Here is a 10022-nt window from a genome sequence, read left to right as displayed (position 1 = left end):
AATAAAAGCCAGATGAAGCTGTCGCTCATAATCTATAGGATGTTTATGTGAAAATGGCTCCAAAGTATTCTATCTGTAGAAAAATAATACACAGACGAAGTTAGATTTCAAGTACCAACAATAATGAGCCCTGATCAGAAAGGGTTCGCAATAGACAATAAAATATAGAGGATTTTTCTGCGAAATTTATTAGAGTTTCTGACGTCGAGAAAAGGCTCTCAAAGGGCGAAATTGAGAGAAATGAAGTGCCAAAAGTGTCAACAGGAAAATGGATGTCTTTTGATCGTCCAATTTTGTAGAAAAGAAAAAAAAATATGACATCAGCATTATGGCATAGTGACGCCTTATGAATAGTGGTAGACAACTTCTCTCTTTTATTATTGTATTGTATGTATATTTATATTGTATAATGTATAATATGTATATGTATGAGTATGTATGGAAATAGTTTTTTTTCCAATACGGTAGGTTTTAAAATTTTGATCGTACTAGTTCGATCTCAAAATTATTGATAGATTAACGAGTTTGATTATACTAGACCAATTTGTCAATGAATCGGTCTAAATTCAGTAGAACCCAAATAAACATGGTGTATTTGCAACAGAAGCTCAATAATTTAATATTAAATAGTTTCATTATATTGGTTAAATAACATATTTGATTTGTCCTGACTTGAAAATAGCGTTCTAAATTAGGCCTCGTTTGTTTTTCATTTATGTAAAAATGAGAATGAAAAATATAATCATTACGGCCTCACATAAGAGATAGAAATTCAAATATGATGACTTGATGTGATGGATAACGGCGATATTTTTCATTTTAATAGGAAAATAATGGGAAACAAACAAAGGATTAATATTTTGTAATGTTTATAAAATAATACATAATTCTCCCTTTTTAGTTGGCAAGGATCCGAATACTTCCTGCCACTTTATTTCGAAAATTTGTGCAATTAGTCTCTAATCTTTAGGTTGTTTGAAAATTCACCCCCATCCTTTAAATTATGATATGAATTGAATTCTCAGCCCAAAATCTTAAGTTCTATTTGGATTTCTTTCATTTTTATAGTTCAGTAAAGTTGACAAAACACTATGCTCAACACTAAACATAAATAATTTTTTGAACATAAACATTTTATTCATTTTCCTTCCCAATATCTAAAAAAAATTATTTTGTTTTTTTACGGACAAATCTCGCTATAATTAATTGAATGTATCACCACTTGTAAAGTTTTGTAAAATGTTCTTAGAAGATAATATGGTAAAATTGAAAAGTTTTATATTATTTATTTATAGTCAACTCAGACAAAGTTGTGTTTTTTCTTCACTTATTTATTGAAAATGATTTTTTTAAAGTTTATTTTCTAATTTTCTAACATGAGAAACTTTGATTTCCATTAATTTCTGAATTTATTCGGCTATTAAGGTTTTGTTTATACAAAATATTGTTTTCTTAACTATTTTCTTTGTATATTTATTTATGATTACAAAAGTTGATTACTTTTATTTTCTTTAAAAGAAATTCTGAACAAAAATGTATCTTTAATATTTTTTCAAATATCATTCTCTTTTTCAGTTTTTGCTACACCATTGATCATTGGAGTATAATAGGCCCCTTGAACCAATTACAGTATTTACAAATATTAGATTTTTAATAAATTTTGATAAAAAAAATGATGAAATGTGTGGTTAAAAAATTGTGAGGCCCATAAATCGTGTAATCATAGTAATTAGGTCACGGGTCAGTGGTTCAACCAATGAATCGATGGTTGAACGGTTGGGTCATTGTTAAATCTTAATTTTGATTAAAATATATTTTTGAAACAAATGGTAAATCATTTTGCTAAATCTGAACATATATATTGGCTCACAATAAAATACAGCTCCATCAGTTTCCTAAATGGTCAAGGATCTAGCATTTCGTGGAGGAAGCCAACGTGCGAATCAGCCACTTCACAAATTAAAATATAGAATTTCACGCTCGGGATTGAATCCTGACTTCTTGGCAATTTGATAAAAAAATTTGCATTGTACGGTGACCATTTAGTTCACACGTTGAACAGGATCCGGTTTGTCTTAAAGCCACCCAATTTGGGGGTAGTTTTGAGTGGTTTAATCGGTTCATGACTGGTTCCATTGTTTGTTTGTATAATTAATTAACTCAGATCAGAGTCGAACCGGATGGTGGTCCGAGCCGATTTTCATAACTATGATTAAAATTAATCATTAGCGTTGATTTAAATTAAAAATTGAATTTTCATTTATATCAAATATGGGTGGAATGTACAATCTATTTTTTTAATATCAATTTTTTTAAAAACCTCTGGAAAGGTCTATGATTTCTTACCCAAAAAAGAGATATTTTTATACAATAACTCTGGTGCATATAAACGTGACAGTGTATGATTTGCAGAAATATGATAAGAATTTTGCACTTTGCAGAAATATGATAAGAATATTGTGTGCAAAATTCTACTCAAAATAATCTCATTTCCTCTCAATTTTCGCAAAAGAACGCTTATATGCATCTTTTCAATGGCATGTTAAGACTTGGAGTTCCATCTTAAAAGGTCAACTTTATTAAGAGGAGTAGTCCAATATCTTTTTAAATTCGTCAATATTTCGGTATTTAATCAATGTGAGATTTTTATTCCTTAACATAGCATCCATAACTAGTTTAACCCTCACAACCCCAAGAATCTTAGCCAAGGCATTAGATTCACCAAAAACCAAACCCATCAACGAGTTCTCATTCCCATGGAAGAAGAGGTGCAACACTCAATTCCTCCGCTTATAAAAAATGTTGTTTTTTATTCAAATTTTAATTTTTGAAATGTTTGAACGATATTTTTTCATAAAAAATATTTTTCCAAAATTGACCATGTGATCATATATTTTTTTCAAAAATAAGGAAAATAATTTGTTTGTGGGGGGAAATAATTTTTTTATTTTTAGGCAATTCACCATCTCTCTCTCACCTATCGGCTTCATCTCCGAAAATTAAATCAATCGAACATATTTAATTAATAATTTTCATGCAAATAAGGCTTGCAATCAAACACACTTGAATTGAATGGACCTTGAAAGATAACTCATATAGTCGATCAAATTTATTGAGTATACTTGTGTTTTGTTCGCATTTATACCTTTTTTTTTTTTCACAACACTTTCTTATTTTTGTTCAAATATTTCGTGAGACTCACAAGTATTCTTAGCCCCTTTTTGAGAGTAATTCTTGGCAATTTTAATCAATTTTTTTACCATTGACATTTTACAATTCTCAGACGCAATGTTGTAGCTATTATTGTATTTATTGTGCATTTACAAGTTTATCATCCGATAATAATCAAATACGACTAGTCAAATGACGATTGAGAAAATATGGATAAGCAAAAGTGATAATATAGACTATTTCATTAGTTCTTGTCTTCTTTTCATAAAACTAGTCCATTACCCGTGTAATGCACGAGCAGGATTATTTTGAATGTGATATTAGCTTTTTTAACGTCGATAGGAGTTTCGTGTTTAAAGAAGAAGCGAATCAATTAGCTATAAAAATAATCATTTGAAGTAAGCTATTGGTGACATTAATTTTGAAATGGAATGAATCACTATAGTAATGACAAAAATGACCAACTCAACTTTGTGCAAAGAAAAGCAATAATTTCCACCAGTAGAAAAAAAATGAAATAATTTTAAATCGAACAAATTTATATTGAAAAAATTTTAAATAGAAAAAAATTCCTCCGAGAGAAAAGCAGTAATTGAAAAAATTAAGTTTGATCATAAAGAGAAAAGAATTTTTAAAAAATTTAAATAGAAAAAAATTTATCTGTAATACGAACAAAAAAAATTTTAAAATAAATTAATCAGTAATTTTCACCAGTAGAAAATTTGAAATAATTTACATTGAACAAATTTATATTGAAAAAATTTTAAATGAAAAAAATCCGACATTATTATGGCTCATCGTAAGCATCAAACAAATAGGTCGATAGGAATAGTGTTAAATTGCTGATGTTAATAAACTTACAGCAAATTCTCATGTTTGGTCGAATGACTTAAATAACTCCATATATTTCATACCTTCGTCTCATCATTCAGCGAGAGTTCCTCCAGAAACTATCTAGAACTTTCTACAAATGCTGCCATAGCTTCATTGCTCACACAAAAAAGAACAGCCCAGATCAGATTAGTGGTGCAAGAAATGCAAACAGCATAATGATATAAAGGAAAGGAGAAGTGAATCACCAAATTCCATAATAGAATTTATAATGGTGAAATTTTTTTTATCAAGGAGAGTGTAAAGTCGTACAACGTTTCCATGACTTTAGCATAAAATTGAGAACCAATGAAAACTTGTAATGGTTGCGGCAAAGTCTGAGCTTTTGATTCTTCGATAACTATTGGCAAGGTATTTTATTCCCAAATCCATCAAGTGACGCAGGTGTGAAATGTTAAGCGAACGTAGATGAATGCAAATGCTGTGAATGATCTGAAGTGAAAGACGTATAAAACTAATACAGCAAAGGTAATGCAAATACCAGTTGGAACCTAAATTGATTTGGAAATGTCTGCATTTTCACTTATTTAAAAACAAATCTAACAGACAGAAAAGTAGCAAAATCAAGCTCTTTAATATTTCAACCACATATGGTAATCATGTCATTTACAAACTGATCGATTACAGTTGGGATTCCAGCAGCTGAAAATTCTTCCTGTGCTGCATTCACAAGCAATGAATGGATGCCACAAGATGATATTCTAACAAATTAGAAAACAAGAATTTCTATTCGAAATGAATATCCGTATTTGTAACAGCATTTGCAGCAGCCAACAACTCTTCATGCTCATCATCTGAACTAACTAAACAATTGAAATAAAAAGAAACAAAAGAAATAGAAAAAAGAGTGCTCTACACATTCTGGAAGTCCTATTCTAAGAGAACAAAATTAAATATTTAGATCAAGAGTCAAAATTTATTCATAAAGAAAATTGAGTATTGTATTAGCTACATTGTGCATTTGACTTATATGAAGCTTCCTATCAGAGGACTTCCGAGTAGATGGTCCACTTGCCCTGTCGAATAAAATGTTCATTAAGTTATAAGAATTTCTCAAACTAATGAAGATGTCAGCTCTCACTAAGAGAAGAGCATATAATATAAAAAAGAGGTAAATGTAAATGAAAAAGCGGAATTATATTGAACTTCTCATTCTTTTCAAAACCAAATCTCTTCTTATTTGTTTTGTTATTCCATCATTTCCATTTGTACAATCAAAATAGAATTTTCCACTTCTGGAAAATATCTGCATCCATGTTTACTTTAACATTTAAAAGTTGCCCATGGTTCACAAGTGTGAGATAATAAATATGGACAGAAAGCTATGCAATCTTAGTAAATTTCACATGGACATCCCCGATGATTGGAACTCTTAACGAGGAATTTGGCAAAGCATTTGATATGCCTGATAAAGAAGTTGAATAATTCTCTTCTAAAGTTGATCATGCAACAAGATACAGTAATTAATATTTATTCAGATAGAAGTTATCTGATCATCCAGGTTTGTCTTTGAAGGCGCACAAAAGCATAGGTAAATAGTTAAATATATGTTTAGAGGTGCAAGCTACTTTGACACTGCCTTTGCATGTTCATACTTGCTGAAGCAACATTTGAGAATTTCTCCCCAAGTCTGCAAGGGATGTTTTCTTGTAATTATCACAGACATGTAACAAAGTCTCTAACGCAACGAAATAATTCTTTATTGGGCTTTCACCCAATAGAATTTCTTCTGTACAGAAACATTTATGTGGAATTAGATGACAAAGTAGTAATTAAAAGAATCGTTAGGTGTTCCTACATAACTTACTTGAGAGAAAAATATATCCACATAGCTTTGGAGCATGATACCCTCAAGTTGCTACATAATCCATCAAAAAATTAAGAAAATGAAAAATTAAGGATTAGGAAGTGAAGTAACTGACATTAACAAAGGGATAGTTACAAAGAAATATGAAAAACTTAACAGAAGTCAGATTTACAGTCCAAAAAATAGCTGATGGAGCATCACTAAATGACACACGGGGAAAGACAAAAATTGCGAATCTTTAACTTATAATCAGCATTAGCAATAACAATTTTTCGCTTTAAATGATGGTAGAATATATTTGCTGTATAAAAATAAAAAGAACAACAATAATTCAGATAAGTTCCTTACATATGCATGAGAGGTAAAATGTAGAAGGAGAGGTTTAATGCTGCAGAATCTAATAAACCCGTGTGAATGTATTTTAAGCCTTGAAGGAGTTGATACATGAGAAATTGATAATGTTCAGGTGTTAGATCATCATTAACCATAATCACTTGATGATGGTCAGATTCCATAAATTGAACACAGTAGGCTTGTGTTCCAGCTTCATCTTCAGATGAAGTACTATAACCTATGTTTCAGCTTCATCTAGAGCTAAAGTACTAAAATCTGTGTTCCAACCTTGTGTTCTAGCTTCATCTAGAGCCGGATTAGTATGAATAAACTTGAACTCATATGTTTTTGGAGGAAGAAATGCAAAAACAGGCAGTTGTTTTAGATGTGGGATATAATCTCCATTTTTGTCTCCTATAGCATAAATGCCATGGAAATTTCTATTCGCACATCTGGTCTAATGACATCAGCCAGCAATTGTTGTGATACTACAATCCATATCATTTTCTTCTCCCCAACATAAACCTTAACTATGTTACCAACTTCTTTTTCATAACTATGGGTGTATCGTCAAGCTTCTTTTTAAACTTTATATATTGAAGCTGTAATGCAAAGTTCCGTGTTTGTGTACCTTTTGATTCCATTACATATTTAGACATTATTTTCTAGACTACCAAGTCCCTTTGAGTTTATTTTTAAAAGCTTCTCTTCCATTAAAATGAAGACATTATGTGCCAAAAAATAATAATAATAAATAACATAAATCAGTAGGTTAAAAGAAGAGTTCGGTAAAAACTGCCTACATACCCAAAATACAGATTTGAGGCTAATGCCTGCCTTTCCAATATATCCCAAATATGTTTTCCCTGTAGAATTTTCAACATCACAGAGTGCAACAATGCCCTTTACCTAAAGTGTGAATGTCAAAGTTGGTAGCACATTTCTGGGATAAATATTATCATCAGCATTTTGAACCTAAAGCACAATGACAAGGCAAATGAATAGATTAGTAATTATTATTCTCATAGATAAAATAGAATGCATCACGTCATACTGTTCAGAGAATCATGATTTTCATTAAACAATCTTCCCATGTTCATTTGTAAAATAACTTTATTACTTTCTTTTCCCGCATCACTATGTTCTTAAGACCTGAAACATAACATCTGGTATAACACAACATCATCAAAGATTGTGTGAATGAAAAATCTATGAGGATGGCTGCGAATTTCATTATCATATTAGCAAATATACACTTAGAACCCCCAAACTGTAACCTTCCACCACAATGGAAGTTATAAAACCAGCATAATATGATCATAGTAACTTATTCATTATGTGTTGACGAAATAAACCTTCAGAGAACATATGTATAACTAAGACAGAATAAAGAATATAGAATTCAAAACTAAACACCACAGCTGATTTTAGGAGCAAAGAACCCTTACCATTGTTGCCATCAGATTCAAGTTCACGACTCTCTGATCTCTTCTTCAAACGAACCTACTGAAACTGTAAAAGAAAGGAACTGAATATTAATCTCCATAAAATAGATATACTCAAGAATGATAAGTAGATGGTGTGTTCACTATTTTGATAGAGAGAGGATTGTCAAAATCTAAAAGAAATTACAAGTAAATGACAAATATTTTATCAAAAAAATAAACCACATGATAAATTCAATTTCGAAAGGAAACACACAGAATAAGTTGAAATTCATGCGGTCGCAGAAGATAAAACAAAGCACACATAATGTTAAGAACATAAAATAAAAGGAAAAAATTGACAGACTAAATAAAAAGAATGAAAACAATCATAAATTAATTGGTAAAGACAAAAGATCCTAGTGTTACAGGTCTACTTTCTAATGCTCCAAAGTAAATCAAGCCCTTAACTTCTTCATTCTTATAAACAATTATTCTTCCTTTATGTTCAATAAATGCATTTAAAGTTCATACCTGTTTATTCGCATTTTCTTTCACATGTCTTTAAGAAAAAAATGCACAACAATGACTTAATACCAGAAACAAAGCAGAAATGTTTTGATGCTATATTAGCATGTTTCAGCTAGGTTAGATAATACATTCATTGCCTCTTTTCTCATGCTAGAACAAAGTGATATTTACTTTGCTCAATTGGCAAGTCTGGCACTCTCTTAATTGGTCCTTTCCCAGTAAGCGTCGCCCATTACTTCCCACAAAATATTTAACTCGTTGTATGACATCTATGATTCATTTAATAACCTTTAAAAACTATATATTTTGAATGAAAATAGAGTTCTCTCATTTTCATAGCTAAAGTTACTCAACAATACAAATAATTGATTGGATTATTTTCATAGCCAGAGTTCTCCTAATTTCATAGCTAAATTTACTTTCAGCTTCAAGGCAATCACTTGTTTGGAAAATATTGTTTGCTTTTCCAGTTTTAACTTTCTTTCGACCCAAAATCAGATTCATGCTACTACACTTAAAAGAAATTGTGGGTAATTCATCTTTAAGATACTTGATCTACTTCTCAGCAGCTTCTCCTGCCACCAACTCCGTTGGATTGGACCAGCTTTCCAAATTATTTCCTTCTTTTGAGCTGCCTTTTAGATGCTCTTTTGATGACAGGGTTACTATGGTATATCTCAATATAAGTATTTTAACATAAAGAGCAATACCATGATCTCTTTAGTAGCTTCTGTAAAAATATATGTGATTATCAAAATAAATTTCTATTTGTTGGGCCATACTAAACATCAAAGGTGCATTGTCTTTCAAAATAACAAAAACAAGACAAGTATATTCACTTTAGAAAATTGGCACTTATGTGACGGAATTACTGTTAAATATCGATGACAAAAAGTCTTATCCTGCATTAGCAAAATCCAAGGAGCTCAAACCAAATGAAACATCGGATTTGAATTCTTGACATGCAATTGAATAGCATCGAGCATGAAGAGAAGACGATAAAAGTACCTACTTGTAAAACATGATCAATTTGTTCATCTTAGCAGTCTCTCCATCATAATTGAGCAATAGGATCTCTCTTCTATGAGACTTTCTAGTTCGTCTGCAAGAAATGCGGTAATGACTACAATAAAAAATCATATGACCTTTTCTTCTTTTTTTTTCAGCTACTTGCAGGTTTTACGTTGAACTTTGAGAAGGGAAATCAAAATTCTAGGTTAAAAGTCTGGCATTCCAACATTTGAAAGCTGGGCTTGAGGAAAATTGAATAGAATTAGCTAAACAATATTGTAAACATTTGGCAATTAGAAAGAAAATGGCTCGTTTGGCTTGATGCTATGAAAATCATAGTGTATAATTGGGTTGTTGTTGATTCAAGAGAAGATGGTTATGAGAGGAATAGTTTGTGTATATTAATTTTGACCTTTTCTCATCAATATTATTATTATTTTAAAATTTCAAATTTTAGATGTTATGATTTCTCCCACCTTGAAATAAATCTTTAGGATTACCCTTTTTCCAAGTTTTTTTGTTGTATTAAATTTATGATGTTTGAATTAAATCATATGTAAATGCGTTCTCCACTTGCCAGAGCTCGAGCTGATTATGATTATATCTCATCAAGCTGTTGTTGATCGGCAATAGTGGTATGTGTTTTCACGTACTTAACACTTTCACATTCTGATCGAAATGTGTGAACACGCTTTTATATTTGATTTTTGGCTGGGTATTTATATAAAAGCCTAACATATCTTAAGATTTTGCTGATTTACCATGGAAATCTCTTCATTTCTTCTGCTGGGTTTTCTTTTCAATACCCAATTTCATTAATGGATCTCACAATGATACGTGAGGTTGACGAGAAT

General features: G+C 30.7%; 1 long non-coding RNA gene across 1 annotated transcript; it reads right to left on the bottom strand.

The window, feature by feature from the left end:
- Nucleotides 1–7045: 7045 nt before the first annotated feature.
- Nucleotides 7046–9258, bottom strand: LOC111369249. Its single transcript, XR_002698089.1, has 3 exons — nucleotides 9170–9258; nucleotides 7651–7714; nucleotides 7046–7177 (listed from the first exon to the last, which is right to left on the bottom strand). It is a non-coding gene; the product is annotated as an uncharacterized LOC111369249 (long non-coding RNA).
- Nucleotides 9259–10022: the final 764 nt, after the last annotated feature.

Source organism: Olea europaea, chromosome 20, assembly GCF_002742605.1.
Source record: "Olea europaea var. sylvestris chromosome 20, O_europaea_v1, whole genome shotgun sequence".
NCBI lineage: Eukaryota > Viridiplantae > Streptophyta > Magnoliopsida > Lamiales > Oleaceae > Olea > Olea europaea.
Note: the sequence above shows the minus strand (reverse complement) of the source record. Positions and strands in the feature narration are given on the sequence as shown.